We start from the raw sequence: 14,656 nt of genomic DNA, 5'->3' as shown, positions 1-14,656 counted from the left end.
CTCTAGCTCCCCTGGTGCTGATCCGGCCGGATCGGGATTTTTCATTACATCATTTTCTCTCCATCCTTCTTCCTCCCCCGACTCCAGCCTGTTCTCTGTGTATCTGTCTCACAGAGCTGGGGCCTCAGCCTCAACTGCTTCCTGTAACTGGTGGTGCGGATACCTCCTTGAGACTCCCAGCTTTGCTGATGCTCACCCCTTAGCTCCAGGCAGGCCTCCAACCTTGACCTCCCTCAGCCTTTTGAGATGTCCTTCTTGATCCTGGGATTTAGCTTTGATAGCTTCTGCATGGCTGGCTTATGGGATAGAAGCTGTCAGTATGGCCAACCTCTCTCCAGGCCAATGTCCTGGCTGAGTTCTTCCCCTTAGATTAGAATGTTGACTAGGGAGCTGTTCTCTGGATCCAAGACCTCTCCCCCAGAAATGTCTTGGGATGTTTAGGATATTTTCCCTCTCCTAATTACAGAAGTCAGCCAAGGTCACAGGATGATGTCATGGGACTTTAAGGTCACAGGATGCTGTCATGGGACTTTATGCCTGGTTTGCCATCCTCAACTTTATTAACCTACAGTGACTGTGTTTTGTCACTATGCTTTACAAAATTTAACAATACAATATTTAACAAAAGTTCTGACTCTTTCTGGGTGTGATGGTTTATCTTATCACTCAGGAGCTTGGAGATCAAGAATTTAAGACTTGCCTGGACTGTAGCACAAGTTCCAAGAATGAAGTTTTATCTCAACAAAGGCAGAAGGAGGTGGGGGAAGAGGGAAGTAAGGGAGGAGGGAGTGAGAGGGAGTCTTGGGTTTTTTAAAGATTTATTTTAACTTTATATGCATGAGTGTTTTGTCTGCATGTATCTCCGTGCATCATGAGGATGCAGATCCCATGGCCAGAAGAGGGTGTCAGATCCTCTGGCACTGGAGTAACAGATGGTTGTGAGCTGCCATGTGGGTGCTGAGACTCAAACCCAGGTGATCTGAAGAGCAGCCAGTATCCTTAACCACTGAGCCACCTCTCAAGCTCCTAAGTCCTAGTTCTTGAGTCTTTATTCTTAAAATATCAGTGTTCCTTTTACTAGGTTACCCAAGGTCTGGTTCTGTTTCTACCTTGTGTAGCAAACCTGATGATCAAGAGTTTGAGTGAGAGAGTCCTCCGAGACAAGCACTGGCCAGTGACGGGGCCCACGTCGCCCCGTGGAATGCAACAAAAAAAAAAAAAAAGAAAGAAAAAAGAGTTTGAGTGAGATTCAGCTCTGCTAATAGAGGTTTGGGCATTTCAATAAGTAGAAGCAGCTGGTAATGAACCCGTCTTGATTCTAGATGAATGGCCCTGATTTTCACACCTGCCAACTTTCTAATACTCTTCCTCAATTTTTTTTCATACGCTTACCCAAAATAAATCAAGTATATCACAAAAGTGTATTTACTCCAGTCTGGAGACTTGGTGTGTTTGGCTGTCTGTCTATCAACTAGCAGAAGTAGTACTGAAGAACACGTTGCTAGTAGTGTATGAAGAAGTTACTTGAGAGCAAGAAACTTTAGTGTGTCTGAAATTCCTGTCCTGAAAGCCTCATTCCCTGACTGGTTCACCTAGACATTCACTCTCAACACTGGTTGGACAGCCCCTGAACATTTCCTTTCAAGTAGTCACATCTGGTTCCTACTCTCAAGGAGTCTGATTTATTTGGCCAGAAACAAGACCAGACTTCACATTGTTCAATAAGCTGACTGGCTGGTTCACAGACAGAGTAACAGACTAGTGTGCATCTGTGGTTCAGAATGGAACATGAGAATGACTGCCATTCCACAGTCCCTTCAGGTACAGTAAAGAAGAGACGCTATCTCTTTAGAAAACCATTGACGGCTCCCATCTATCCCTAAGCTGCCTAGCTCAGCATTCATAGTCCCTCATGATCTGCTTCAAATGATAGTTCTATCCTTTTCTTCCTACTGATCCCTAGTACACTGTTAATGCATCCTTATTCTCTTTGTCTATGTCTCTCTCCTATTCTCTGCACCTAACTTTCTCTCCTCTTTTCCTACTTCCGCCTACCTTAAATGCTACTGTAGCTTGATGATGGCTTAATTACTTAATTATGCCAACTGAAGGGTCTATGTGTTAAAGGCTTGGCCCCTAGTGTGTAGAACTGAAGGAGTGCTACAGAATATGGGAAGTTCTTAGATGCTGGGGACATGTCCTAGGAAAGGACTATAGGACCGACCCTACCTGTCCTTTCTCTTACTCTGTCAGTTTCAGATATGACTGTTTTGCTACTGTGTCCTACCATCCTGGTTTATTTCCATTAAGAGGTCACATGACTAAAGCTACCTGATCTTGGTCTTGAACCTTCAGAAACTGCAAAACTAAATGATTCTCTCTCTTTTTTTTTTTAATATGTAAAACTAGTTGCCTCTGGCATTTTATTGTAGTACCGCCAAGGTGACTGATACAGATGCTCTAGATGCTTTAGATCCCAGTTACTCATAAAACATTCCACAAGCCTCCCAGACGAATGGGACATTACCCTCCCCTCTGTTTACACAGAGCTCTCCACTGTATGTCCTGTAAATTCTTATTAGTGTCTCCTATTGGAGCCTCCGCCCCTTCACCACATCAGAGGCCTGATGAGGAGTATTTGGCATTAGCAAACACCCTGTACCTAATCAATCCCTAATGTCCTTCTGAAAGTAGAAAGAAAAATAAAAGCCGTCACCAGTTTTCCTTGTAGTAAAATAGATTTTGGTTGTGTTTAGTAGCCTTTCCTACTGGATGACTTTAGGGGCTCACATTGTAATTTACAGATGTAACGGTGTAGTAGCATCCAGCTTAACTCACCGATGCCTTGTCTGTGGTACGTCAGTGGACAAATAGCTCTTGGTTTATTCTCCATCAACGCTGCCTAAATGCCTTGACCCTCCACCAACATAAATAACCACAGTGAGGGCTTGAGAGCACTCCTGCTGGCTCGGGGAAGTAGCTTTTGGCCAAAGGGGATTAGCTGTTGAAAATGGCATTTCTAAGGACTTCAAGTATGAGGTGTCAATAGTGCTCATTTTTATGGGGGTAAGCAGAGATGGATATTCGTCTGATCTATGAAGGGAATCCATATGAAGGAAGGTGACAGCTGGGGAATCCAGAAAATGGGGACAGCAGTCAGTAAGATCTGCTGGAATGTCTGATTCTCCTGTTTCATGAGAAAGTGAAGTGTGTTTGGGGGACTCTGAGGCTAAGAATGAGATAATGAAATAACCAAGCAGTGTAATGCCAGAAGTCCATAGTACCGTGAACAGATCCTAGTCTATAGGAAAGGGCTGTTAAAGAATATTTATCCTATCAGCAAGCTTTTTAGTGCTTGCTAGGGAGCTATGTTGGTAGGTGGAGGACACATTGCATAGGGTACAAGTGTATGGAGTTCGTAGACACAGGTTCTGTCCTTGGTGGCAGTCAAAGACTAAAGGGATTAGAGAAGTATCTATAATTCATGGGAGAGAATAAAGAGAACTGTGTATAGTCACAGATTATAATTGCAAATGACAAAAGTGGTCATTTAAGTAAGACAGAAGGGAACTTGTTTGAAGGGAATCAGTTAGCTCTCAAAACATCAATATGCTTTTTAGAGGGGTTTGAATGGGAATAAAGAGATGCAAGATATTTCTAGAGCTATTTCTATGGCCTTCCCATTAGATATTGGTTATTCCACTCCTGGACCTGTGTGTTCAGTAACTATGAGGCTACTCTGGGTAGGAGGAGTACATTACCTGAGGACTGTTCAGCGATCTGAGAGGTGATACAAGGAAGATTGGAGCTGGGGAGTTGTGTATGTGGGGGAGAAATGAATACTATACTACAAAGGGGATTCACGTGGCCTGCTAGATGTCCTTGGATCCAGTAATGAGTCAAGGAAGGTGGCTGTCAGATGTCTAGTCTGGGAAGGTGCCAATAAGATTTGAAACAAATTCAAGAAGAATGTCAATTCTAAGATAGGAAAGGACATTATATCTTCTAGGCTGCTTGGGAAAGATCCAAGTGCAGGTCTCTAGTAGGTGTTTGATGTAAACATCTAAAGTCTGCTCTGCTTTTGCCTGCTGAGAGGGTCTCTCATCTCATCCATATCAAGTGGCCTAACCTTTGAGTACGTATCAGGATAGTGAGGAGAAAGGCACAAATCATAGGCTGTGATGCTGAAGAAGATTAATAAGGAACTTAACGGTTTTCCCTGAGACCTTTTCACACTGTTCTTTCCACACTGTTCAGTTGGAGATAATATGTTTCATTGGCAAACCACAATTATAAGACCTAGTGACAGCCCATATCAAGGTGGTGTGGCTTTGGGTTTTTTGGTTTTTGGTTTTTTTGTTTTTGTTTTGTTTTGTTTTGTTTTGGTAATTCATTTTTCTACAGACTACCTCTCCAAACCACCTAAGGTTTCATGGACAAGAATTTATTATCCAAATACTAACAGTAATAGCAGCATTTGTCTTGATATTCTCAGACCATAGTGTCTCCTGCTTTGACACATCTAAAGTTCTTTTACCCACTTGTTCACTGCTGTGTGAATCAACCCCAGATGATCCCTGGTGCCAGAGATTGCACAGATCTAAAAACAAAGACAGAGATGAGTACAACAGAATATCTCAGGACTGGGCTCAGCAGTGTGCCACAGGATGCTCCCTGAAGGTCAGCAGCACTGCACTATAGCTGGAATGAGCCTTAAATTACTATTCTCTTTTTTTTTTAAACCAGGCCACCCCCCTCTCAGACCTCCTCTATTTTAATTTTATTTTTGTTTACCTCCTTCAATGCATTCTCATGCTCGTCTGAGAAAATGCTTTTTTTTTGTTGATTTGTTTATTTTATGTACGTGAGTACGCTGTTGCTCTCTTCAGCCACATCAGAAGAGCACATTGGATCCCATTATAGATTGTTGTGAGCCACCATGTAGTTGCTGGGCCTCTGAAACTCAGGGCTTCTGAAAGAGCAGTCATTGCTCTTAATCACTGAAACATCTCTCCAACCCCCTAATAACTTCTTTTAAGAACTGTAAAGTAGTTGTCAGAGAATGGATTGGCCCAAGATTTACTTTTTTTTTTAAGCTAAAGCATGAGTATTATGTGGCCAATGTCTTCACTCTAACTTATGATGCTAAACTCACCCTGGTTGTTCTAACCTGATGAAGAAGCCATCCAAGTTAGGGAGGGAGATGGATGCTCAGCTGTCACAACAAAGGAAGCAACATCATTCTAGAAGTTTAAGCCAGCCACTGTTTAGACTTGAGGTCACACGCTGTTCTTTATGCTCATAACAAATGTGGCTGGAGAACTAGTATTGCATTAAAGTATCAGTGGACATAAAAGATGATGTATTTGATGCATGTCAGTAAGGGAATGACCTTCCGTTGTCTCCAGAGAATAGAAATGGGAAGCTAAACACCTTTTGTATTCCAAAACGGGGTCTCAAAACATTTTGTATTTAAATTATTGGGAGGCTTGGAGATAATACTTAATCTATCTCCCAATATTGTTAAATATTGCACTGAAAACCGATACAAGGTGTCCATGGATAAGTAGTCAATTAATAGCTCTCCTAGCAACTGATTTTTTTTCGTCAGTAAAAGTTTCAAGAACCAATGGGGGAAAAGAATCTGGAAATCATTCGCATCTTAGACAGACAGTGGCTACAGAGTCTCCAAGCAGACAAATAGCCAAAAAATTGATCCCAGATGATGGATATGCTTTAGGTGGTAACAGCAGGAGGCCAAGAATGGAGCTTTATGCTCACATTTAAGGACTAGGTATAGGAGAGAAGCAGAAGGAATGAGGAGTTCATGTAGGGAACTGGGAAAGAAAAAGGTGCAGCAGCCGAAGGGGTGGGGCCTGCCAATGAGAGCAGCCAAAGGGGTGGGGACTGCCAATGAGAGCATTCAATCAACCTCACCCTGGACAGCACAGAGAGGGTCATACAGCTTGGTCACTAGGCTTGATCATCCATAGAGCATGCATGCACAGCAGGTGCGTTCTCAGTGGAATGATGACAGCAGAAGAGGAACATATTAAATGGGACCTATTGTTTGGTGAAAAATTCTCAGCAAAAAGATATGAATATTAGAGGAGAGATTCAGCTATTTTCTTTTATTCTGTTTAGGAAGTGGAGCCCGGACCTTGCTTGCAGATTAGGGAGGAAGGATCTAGCGAAGAAAGAGGATTCAGCAGAAAGAGTTCGAATCAAGAGATGCCAGGGGACAACTTGGGCCTAAGGGAACTCTAGTGACAGAAAATAGTCTAGTTCCCGAGGGACGTGGAAAGGGAACCGAATGGCACAGTCACACAATAGTTAGGGCCTGTGACATAGAGCTAGCAGTACTGAATAGTGCCCAATCAGCACTGCTATTGCCCCTATCTCTGACCTTCACAACAATGGAGTGATTTTACAGTAATTAAAATAAAACCAACACAGAGAGTGTTGCCAGCCTCAAAGCATGGAGCTTCTGTGGAGTCTGGACCATACCCCCCTAGTATGTAGGATGGCACCTGTACACTTGCAGAGATAAGCACCAAGAGGACAGATGGGCAGACTTTGTGCCAATCTAGTGAACATAGAGAGCCTGTTTAAAAAATAAATACCAGAGAGGCTACAGATCCCAACTCTGCCCGCAGTTTCTCAGTTACAGCTAATGTGTGTCCTGTGCAGTCACAGCCCTTGGGAAGGAAGGCATCAGCAGGAGCAGGCAAATGTACTCAGTGTTTTTTTTTTTTTCTTTTTTCCATAACGGATTAAAGTTTGCTCTCAGAGCCATGTGGAGGATTCACTGCTGAGGCCTCAGCGTAATCTTGGAAGAAAACTCCAGGGAACTTCACGGCCCAGCCTACCATACTTTGGCAGTTTTAAGGGATACCCCTGAACTTCAGTCTCACCGCATCTAACTGCAAAAGAATTGAAAGTACACTCAGCTCAGTGTGCCTGCAAGCTGGCTATCCTACGAGACACACGGGGCCAGGGCTTATTCCATTCCTCGTAGATCGGCAATGCTGCTGTGCAGCAGGGTGATCTATAACTTAGCAAGATGCTTAGAGAAATTTCCATGCCTTATTTGAAACTGTTCTGCCTTGCTGCCAAGGAGAGCTGAAGTGTTGTTTGGGGCTGTGCTTATGATGAGATGACTTTAATACTCCGCTCACTTCCCAACAAGCCATCCCATGTGCTTGCCCGTGTCTTGGTGTTTTAGGATTGAGTCTAGTTTACTATTACAATCCAAGAGCTTTTCTCTTTTAAGCCTCCAGATCAGCCATTCTCACTCTTCCTAACCCTGAGATCCTTTAGGACAGTTCCTCATGTTGTGGTAATCCCCCAACCATAACATTTCTTTTTAGCTACTTTATAACTGTAATTTTGAGACTGTTATGAATCGTAATGTGAATATCTGTGTTTTCTCATGGTCTTAGGCAACCCCTGTGAAAGGGTCATTCAATCCCAACAGGGGCTATATACCCCACAGGTTGAGAATCACTGATGTAGAGAATTCTATTTCTGTAAAATTATAAAACACACACACACACACACACACACACACACACACACACACACACTGTAAGGTCAAATCCCAGAGGATTTTCTCTTGCAAATGTCTTTTAAGCCTGCAAAGAGAAAATTTAAAGCATAAACTTTACCAACAGAAAAGCTTTGTGTTTTATTACAAAGTCTTAAATATGGAAGGAAGTGTTAAAAATTATCACATATTTGTTCCTGAAAATGTTTTCCCTTTTTCACAAATGTTAATAGGGACTATTTGAGCTCTGTGTGTGTGTGTGTGTGTGTATGTGTGTGTGTTTGTATGTGTGCTTCTGTATGTGTGTGTGTTTGTGTATGTGTGTGTGTGTTTGTATGGGTGTTTGTGTACGTGTGTGTGTTTGTGTGTGTATTTGTATGTGTGTGTGTGTGTGTGTGTGTGTGTGTGTGTGTGTGTGAATGCTGACAGTGTCCTCCTAAGCTGCATGAGAAACATGGATCAATTCTGAGTCCTGCAGGGCAGGACAGATTTTCATCTTGGTTGTTGACATAAACTATAGTACCTACCCATAGTCTGTCCTGAATACTGAATAGCACAGGAGAAATGAGGCTGGAGATACAGTCGAAGAGGAACTGGACAGCCGTGCAGTATGATTCACTCCAGGCTTGGGCTCATAAACTAGGGCTTATCTACTTCATTAACATGTGCTTTACAGAGTGTTAATTTTACCAGGAAATTATGATAGCTTTAAAACATAAATCTGACCACTACAATTAGAGACCATGTCAATAATTGCCAGGGATGTCCTTAACTTCTGTCATGCTCAAATGCCCCTTCGTCTATCAATGCCGTTTACCTGCGTTTGGGAGAGGATGAGACCTGCATATTCATGTAAGGGCTGGGAGTGGGTGGCTCTGAATGTTTCCCATCACTCCTAAGATCTCCCCAGCTCCTTGTCTTTCCACAGAGGCAGCGACACATAATAAAATGCCACCAAAGAGGAAACAGAACAAAACTAGTTTACATTTTTAATTAACCCCTCTCATTTGTCATTTTGGTTGTCGGGAAGCTATCTGTACTTTTGTGAATGTGTTCCTGCCATAAAATAAGTTTGGACACATTTACAAGCCATCAAGTGCTGAGCATAATATTGGTCTGATAACTGAACAAAATTAAAAAAAAAAAAAAAACCCTATTCTCCATTACTCCACTGCAAGTGCAGTTAACAGCAATTATACCCAAGATAGTCTGCGTTCCAGACTCAGGACAATCTCAGAACCTCTTCTTGGAGACATTTGATTGTTGAGCGAGGCTGGAGAGTGAGCAGTCGGAATCAGAGGGTCAGGCTCCATTTGGTCTCTGCTACCAGGAATATGTTGTAGCATGTTCGCACGCTACACTTTAAGTTTGCCCTTACATCTCATTTCAGAGTTTCTAAACAAACTCTAAAGCCAAAGCAGGCATTTCCTGAGTGTGTTGATATTGATGAAGACCCCACAGGAAGGTGAATGATGATCAGCATCATCTAAAACACTTATTATATCATATTATTATTATTATTATTATTATATGCTGGACACTGCACTGAGGCTTCAGCTCACTGGCTTCTTGCAGTGACCCAGTAGGGAAGACACTCCTTACCGATGGTGAAGTTGCAGATGAGGGGTTTCTTTTTTTAACATTTCCAAAGAACTAATAGGTCCTGGATTTTATCCTAGATCTGTTCTCAAAGATGACGAATCACCGGGCTTGTTGTCTCTCTGGTCTCCCTGTTGTTTGGCATGGGTTCCCAACCAGCTTAGTGATAGAAATAATAGTAGTTATGAAGACAGCTACAGTTTATGGGAGCGATTCCTCCTATCTGAGCCTTTGCCTGCATGTTTTATGGTGAGTAATTTGAACTTCGGAGCAGCCTGGAGATCTGGGTCTCGCTTTAGCACTGTAGAAAACAATGTATGCTGAAACGGGCCACAGAGACCCAAGGAAGCATATCCATTTTTTTTTATTATAGATTTCTGTTCTAATCTGAATTCTATGAAGAAAATAGCATTTTATTTTACTCACTTAATTTTTTTTTCAGTACTGGGTATTGACTCCAGAATCCTGGATATACTCAGCAAGTGTTATAACTCTAAACTACACTCCCAGCCCAGGAGATAGAAATTTTATTATTTACATTTTCTCTGCACTGTGTGATGGCAGTCTTCTCCACGATTTCTGGTGTAGCTAACAAAACCATATATAAAAACTTTATTTCTTCTAGACATTTCTGTGCATAGAACCCCCACCACCAACTAAAGTCTAACTTGAGAAGAATTTATGACAATCTTTTCTTTTAGAAATAGCACAGGGGCCTGGGATAGGAGAAGAATTTTCTGCTCAGTTCCAAGTTCAATGAGATTAAGTTGAAAACTTGTGTGAGAGTCTCCCACACACAGAGTCCCCACGAGTGCCTTGTGTTGCCTGGACAGAGTCCAGTGTCATATTTTTGATACTCTTGATGGCCTTATTTTGAAAATGAGTCAGAGATATTTTATGAAAAAGAAGGTAGAAATGTAATATCTGCTTGCCTTAGGGATGTGAGCAAGACATGCCTTATAAACCTAAGGACTACAAAATGTTTTAACTTCAGAATAAAGGCAAGAGGTTGAGTTAGTCTTTCTGTGTGTCTTTATACTCTCTGTGTACTAAGCGTGTCTTTTGATTCATAGATAGACCCTGGATTTCTTTTTAATCCTTACAGCTCAATGTGAAAGATAGTCTTTATTTAAAAAAAAACTGGGAATCATAAAGAATTAAACATTTGCACTGTTTTTCCGTAAGACATGAGTATATGCTGGAGAGATGGCTCAGGGGTAAGAGCACTGGCTGTTCTTCCAAAGGTCCTGAGTTCAATTCCCAGCAACCACATGGTGACTCACAACCATCTGTAATGGGATCCGATGCCCTCTTCTGGTATGCCTAAAGATAGTGACAATGTACTCATATACATAAAATAAATAAATCATTTTTTTTAAAAAAGGATATGAATATATACTTTAGGAAGCAGAAAGATAATAAGGGTGATGGTGTGTAAAAATGAATGCTTTTAGTTGATTTTTTTATTTCATTTCATTTCACGACCTACCTGTAATGAGAGTGGCAACACTGGGTAATAAGGGTCCTGTCCTTTAAAAAAAAAAACACATCACAGAGATATGTGTTCATCCATGTTTATTTCTGTCTTATTAATGATAGCCAATAAACAAACTAGCCAAGACACCCAACAACAGATAAATCAACAAATAAAGCTCTGCATACACCCACAACAGGATTTTTTTTAGACATAAAGAAAAATAAAATCATGACACATGACCATGTGTGGCATGACATGACACATGACCTGGAGATTGTTACGTTAAATGAAATCAACCATAATCAGAAGGACATTGGTAGAAGTCAGGTGTGGTGATGCCTTTGCCATTGCTAGGGTTGTTCTGGTGATGAAGCATTTTTTGTGCTTCCACACAACTTTTCTATGTTCGGGGTGTTTTGTCTATATGTGCAACATTTGTATGGCTGGTGTCAGAAGAGGGAGTTAGATTCCCCAGGTACTAGATTTACAGATGCTTATGGACCATCATGTGGGTTCTGGGCATTGAACACCAGTTCTCTGGAAGAGCAGCCAGTGCTCTTAACCACTAAGACATCACTCCAGCAACCTGTGACTTTAAAGTCTGTTTGTCCCCCTCTGTCTCTGTGAAGAGAGGTAATAGAATTTTGTTGGAGATTGCAGTGAATCTGCAGGTTGGTTTTGAGGTATAACCACTTATTTCCATAATATTGATTCTTCTAGTTGATGAGCATAGGAGATCCTTACAACAGCATCCTGATGTCACACAGACAGAAGTGGCAGAGCCAGGGCACGGAGGGTTGTGGTACCTCTCTTACCTCGACAGTTCCAAGCACTATCGTTACTTTTCACCTCTCTTAAAAACCTTTGTCAATCTGTTGAAGAACAAAATTGTAATTCAGTTTAAAGATTTCTTGGTTTTATTTTTGCAATCCTGGAATCCAGCAACACTTCCTTCCAAAAAAAATAGAATAAGCGTTTCATGGGATGAGCAGAGGAAAGATTTTGTTGTCAGAATAAAAAACAAACAACAACAAAGCAGAGGCTTAGGCTTAAAAAAAAAAAAAAGAAGAAGAAGTGGATCTCTTGTTTCAGTTACTTCCCTGGTAACTGGAAATAAAGGGAGAAAACAATAGAAAAACTGACCAGTTAGCTTCAGGTTCAGTTTTCATAGGACTAAGTCAGGGAACGTGGGTCTGGAGAGATGGCTCAGTGGTTAAGAGCACTGGCTGCTCTTCCAGAGAATGACAGCTTTATCACCAGCACCCACATGGTGGCTTACAACCATTTGTGACTCTAGTTCCAGGAATCCAACTCCCTCTTCTGGCCTCCACAGGCACCTGCCATTCACATGGCCCATGAAGGAGAGACAGACAGAGACAGAGAGACAGAGACTAAAGAGAGACTCAAACGAGACTAAAGTTTTTAAACAGAAAATGATGTTATTGTGTTGATAGAAACTGATCTTCTTTGGATATGGGTTATTATTCCTCTGTCCTGATAGTAAAGAAGGTCAGATGACATTCTTTTTTTTTTAATATTTATTTATTATATGTAAGTACACTGTAGCTGTCTTCAGACACTCCAGAAGAGGGCATCAGATTTTGTCATGGATGGTTGTGAGCCACCATGTGGTTGCTGGGATTTGAACTCAGGACCTTTGGAAGAGCAGTTGGCGCTCTTAACCACTGAGCCATCTCACCAGCCCCGGTCAGATGACATTCTAATTTGGGTTTAGTGACAGGGAACATGAGTGACTCCATTTAGAATTTTAACCTGAACTGTTGGATTCTAGTTCAAGAACCTAGTCCAAAGCCATGATCCTCTGTGGTTTCTTCTCAACAAGTCTTATTTAAGGACAGTCTTTCCTTCCCAGGAGGCTGAGATTCTAGAAGCCAAAATCCACATTGTTTCATTCTCGTCCTCTTGGGTGTGATGTAGAAAGCGCTATCAAAAAAATCTCAGTGCCCAAAATCAGTAATGTTTTAATGCACTAATTTAAAAACTCAAATTTAGTGCAAAATTAGGTCAACAAGGAATCAGAATTTCAAATGAACACAATTTCTAACCCAACACGTGGTGGTGCATACCCCTGCCTTCCCCCTCCCTCCCTTCTCTCACCCTAGCCCTAACCCTGTGAAGAGGATTTACAACTAATTGAATGAATGGGCATAAAATCAGCATTGGCTCATGTGAGCTAAATTCAGGATTAACGATCTAGTGAAATGTATTTTGTCAGAACTGAACTCACTGATGAAGCCAGTGGATGGATTCTTTCCTGTTGCTACTCTGTCCACGAATGTTGACTCAGCTGTAACAGTCGTGTGGAAGCCTAGAAGAGTGGCCAGCGGCCCGTGGCTAGCTTTCCTATGGCCTGTACTGCACACAGGGCTTTTCTTAACAGCTGCCTAGTAAGGGGGAAAAAATGGTGTTGGATGTTTCTACTATGAAGCATCTGTGGTTGCTTTTGTTTTGTTTTGTTTTGTTTTGTTTTGTTTTGTTTTGTTTTCTTCCTTTTCATGATTTTGTATATATTCCCCCACACTCACACCTAAGAAATTATAATATAGCTATCCTTTGGTGCTTTCAAGGAGTTTGGTTCTAGAACCCAGAGAGGAAGCCAAAATCCATCAATAAAGTCTTTGCTTGTAACCTCTGCATGTATTTACGACAACGCAGAGTCAGTTGGATCTGCAGATTTGGATCCAAAAGATGGAAAGATTGATTATAGTTGTTTAGAAACTCAGGATGATGACATATAGAAATATATATGTACATCTTCATAGAATATGACTTCATACCATATGCACCCCACCACCAGGGGCAGGAAGTATAAGCTTAGTAAAATTTGGACTGTTGGAGATAGAAGGTAGGAAAAAAACATGGTTGAGTTTAATTAGGATTAAATTAAATCCGAAGTCACCATTATGTTTTATAGTCAGCTTTTTAATAGTCTTCTTGCCTTGTAGACAAAGACAAGGACAGCATGCCTAATTTGCTTTCATTTAAGTTAAGCCCATTTTTGCATGCTGTTCTCATTGTTAGTGTTGGGTACTCAAAAGACCTAGACAAATGTGGGAATGCAGTTTTAGTGATGTTCACAGCTACATGTCATGAAACAAAAACCCAGGGTCCTAGTGTATGCTGGGCAGCCTTTCCTCTCATCAAACAAGCTCAGTCCCAGAACAGATCCCTTTTTTTCTCTGGGAAACTTCAATTTTCCTCTAAGGACATGACTCTTCTAACCCATCCAGATGAAAGCTATAAAAACCAAGCTTCAGATGAGACAGACCTAGGACCCCTACACATATGTAACACATATGCAGCTTGGTTTTCATGCGAGACCCCTAACAGCAGGAGCAGGGTGGTCTCTGACTCTATTGCCTGCCTTTGGATCCTTTGCCCATAACCAGACTGCCTTGTCTAACTTCAATAGAAGATGCACCTAGTTCTACTACAACTTGAAATACCAAGGCAGGCTGATGTCCATGGGAGGTCTCCACTTCTTTGGGGAGAAATCAAGATGGGGATGGGGAGGGGAGGAGAGAAGGAGGGCTTGGGAGGGAGGGAGGGAAAACTGAGATCTGGATGTAGAATTAATTAGTTAATTAATTAATGGAAAAGAAGACAAGCTTCAGGCCTCCAAGCTGGTGTACTGAGAAGATCTCACAAGGTAAGAGACGATGAGTCTCCTGTGCTAAAGCATCCAGGAGGAGCACAGGCGTCTGTCTGTTTCTCCATGGGTGTGTCAGCTCACCTGGTGCAAATGCTGACCCTTTGGGCATAGACTGTTGAAAAGAAGGAACAGCATCCTTCCCAGGTTCTCTAGGTCAGTAGTGGAGCAATTTCCTGGAGATTGCAAGACTCTGAGTTCAATTCCTAGCCCAGCCAAAAGAAAACTTGTTTTAAGTCCGAGTCCCACTGTGCATTCTCAGCTGGCCTGGATCTCAGGATGTAGGCAAGTCTGTGAGGTTCCAGCTCACAGTGATGCACCTGGTTCTGCCTCCTGGAAGTGTGGGTGTGAGCCACCATACTCA

General features: G+C 41.9%; 1 protein-coding gene across 1 annotated transcript in view; it reads left to right on the top strand.

The window, feature by feature from the left end:
- Window positions 1-14,656, top strand: part of Mamdc2 (MAM domain containing 2) — a 149,015-nt gene that overhangs the window by 6,842 nt on the left and 127,517 nt on the right. The window lies entirely within an intron of this gene.

The sequence above is a fragment of the Mus caroli genome, chromosome 19 (assembly GCF_900094665.2).
Source record: "Mus caroli chromosome 19, CAROLI_EIJ_v1.1, whole genome shotgun sequence".
Classification (NCBI taxonomy): domain Eukaryota; kingdom Metazoa; phylum Chordata; class Mammalia; order Rodentia; family Muridae; genus Mus; species Mus caroli.
The sequence above is the reverse complement of the archived record's forward strand: the minus strand, read 5'-3'. Positions and strand labels throughout refer to the sequence as shown.